The sequence below is a fragment of the Ambystoma mexicanum genome, chromosome 4q, assembly GCF_040938575.1.
Source record: "Ambystoma mexicanum isolate Mex_15411 chromosome 4q, UKY_AmexF1_1, whole genome shotgun sequence".
NCBI lineage: Eukaryota > Metazoa > Chordata > Amphibia > Caudata > Ambystomatidae > Ambystoma > Ambystoma mexicanum.
In genome coordinates this window covers 926,428,564-926,431,446 of record NC_090928.1, presented here as the reverse complement: position 1 = coordinate 926,431,446, position 2,883 = coordinate 926,428,564, and positions in this window count along the sequence as shown.

Below are 2,883 nucleotides of genomic sequence, written 5' to 3'. Positions count from 1 at the left end.
TGCCAGCTTCTCAGCAAGGCCCCAAATAAAATAAAGGATATGTTTGGTCTCATAGAGTGTTATCGGTATATGGTGTCCCATAATAAAGAATAATCTTGCAAGTCTACCTTTCTAACTCTCTGACTGATAAATAATGACACTGCCAACACCCAATGACCTGCTACAGGAATGTCAAAGGAGCCTTTTCTCATTAACAGGGAACCCAGCTAAATATCTGTTGAATCAGTGCCCACAGTCTTGGTCAAATCCATCTGTCCACACCCTCGATGTTCTGTGATGTGGAGAGCTGGGCTGGCTGTGTGATTTCCTCAGTCCTCGCGATCACCATAATGGGTACAATGCTAATTGAAACAGGACTTCAACAAAAAACTGGCGTCCATTTTTAGACAATTTTGAGTATTTTTGAAACATCATGGAGAAACAAACGATAGTCCTTTCTTTGTTTCTCCATGATGTTTCAAAGATTAATATATTGGTGGCAATAGTGGAATGAGTCTACAAAGGGTATGGACCCAGATGCTTTAGCCTCTGAGTATGTATGATAACAATTAACATATTTACATGACAACTGCATTTACTTCTTAAGTATTAACCCCATTTCAAACACCCTTTGATAACATACATTACGGAATTGCAATTTTCCCCTTGATACTTATTGCGGAAAGACCAGCCAAGTATTTTTTATCCATACTGCAGAGCACCTATTGGTCTCTGAATAAGCACACAAGTGAGTCAAACATTCCCTATGTTAATTGGAAAACATTGTACCTTCATGACCATCATACTTGCTTGCCTGAACCTGGACAAAGTGCTTTAGATACCTTCTTGCGTGACAATTATTCCTTACCCCGGCTTCTGTGGCCACTTGATCATTAATGCACATCACATCTCACAGACATTACTTTGGTGACAAAACTGGCAGACACCTTCCAAAAAGTTAAACAAGGCTTCTTTCCCACTGCAGATTGAAGCTCTGAAAAAACACTTGCCAATGAGAAAGGTGACATTTGACCTTGGCCCTCCTTCTAAAGAAGATGGCCACAATGAGGATGAATATTCATTCTATCAAAAACAGAGCAATAGAAAAACATACAGACCTGCACAACATCAGAGAAGACAGGAAAACACAAATGGGATGTGTTAGGAACGTGGAAGAGATGGTTACTTCTGTGAAAGACAGATTAAAGGCTTGGAACAAATATAGTTTGAAGTGACATAACATTGTGTTGTGTTTGGGATTATTGTATCACAAAGCCGCTTGGGAGTGTGAGTGAAAAGGATTGCTCATAGCCCGTGCTTTGCTTTTTAGTACACTTTTTGACAGATGACACAGAATTTGGGAGTGTGGCTTTGGATTTAAGCACATAGCCCACCATCACTGTGTCCGCTATTCACCTTTTAACTATTAGATACGTTACAGTTCAATTGTTTTTCATTTTTCGTTTTCTTTGTTATCGACTGAGTGGAAGTAAGCAACTCCCTCATGTGTGAACTCCGCAGTGGAAAAACTCTACCACCCTGCAGTGGAAAAACTCAAGACATTTCTGATGCAGAAATCCTAACGGCCTTACATTTGCCTCTTCCTCTTTCTCCTGATACTGACACCAACTCTTTTGAAACTTGTCATACTACCCATTCTGCACTGTCAGTAGCCGCTAGTCTTGTTAATCACTCATCATCAATGCAAGCAAAACCAACCAATTTGATAGCATCCTTTTTCCCTTGTTAGGAACAATGAAAAGTGGACATAAGCTGACTACATCCACATATACCCCAGCTTCATCTTCCTCATCAACATCTCAATCAACTTCTCAAACTGCACAAGGGAGGGCTGCTGATAATTTCTTTAAGTCCACTCTGTCTGAGAATAGCTTTGCTGATACTCCTCCAGACATCGCAGTTTCATGCACAGATTCTGTTTTTGACTCCTCCCCAGTGACTGCCCAACCCAGAAGACTCTTGTCAATGACTCCGGGCACGCAATTCAGATGGAACACTCCATCTGACCAAACCTTAATTCAGATCAACCAAGTTCAACGTATCTTGGTCTTGCTCTATGGAGGCCTGAAGTTGGAGGCAAAAACACGCCGGACAGCTCTTGAATCTTTGTTATCCAAGTTTGAGAATATTAAATTACACATTGCGGCAAAAGAATGTCTATTTGGACAACAATTGTATCCTCCAACAAAAGGGATCGATCAAACAACTTCTCCGAATGATTTGAGGTGGGGAATTAGAACCAATGATGCCAATTGTATCCATGATGTAATCCATAAGAGTAATATCAATATGCATAATCCAATGGCAAACTGGTGGGGCTGTGTGATTGCTGGACATGACATCCAACTAACATGTGCTGTTGTCAACTTTTTGGACTCTCTTCTCTTGTGTTCTGAGGCTTAATTAACTAATTAATTAACTAATGCCTTTCTTTTTTCTGGCATTTGCATTCATAGATTTTGAATTGACTTTTTTAAGCTTTAGTCATTTAATTACCTACCAAAGTTCTGTCTGTCTGATACCTGGACCTTATATTTCTATGATTAGGCACTTCTTTTTATGGTCTGAACATAATTTAGATACCATGTGGAAGCATGCTATAATGTTATCTGTTAATGCATCTAGATGTCTCGCTACAAGACGTTCTTAGACGTATTGGTTCTCTCCTTTTTGTGTAACAAAAGTTATGCTTGACCGACTTTTTTAAGTTGGGATCTTATAGCTGAAGTTTCAATAAAAAAAAAAATATATATCAATATGCATAATCCAATTATGGTTACACTGGTGTCTAACAAACAATCTTCTAAATTTAGATCTAAATCATCAGCTGATTGCACAACTGACGATGATGTTGTATGTATAGCACCGATTGATCCTCCCACT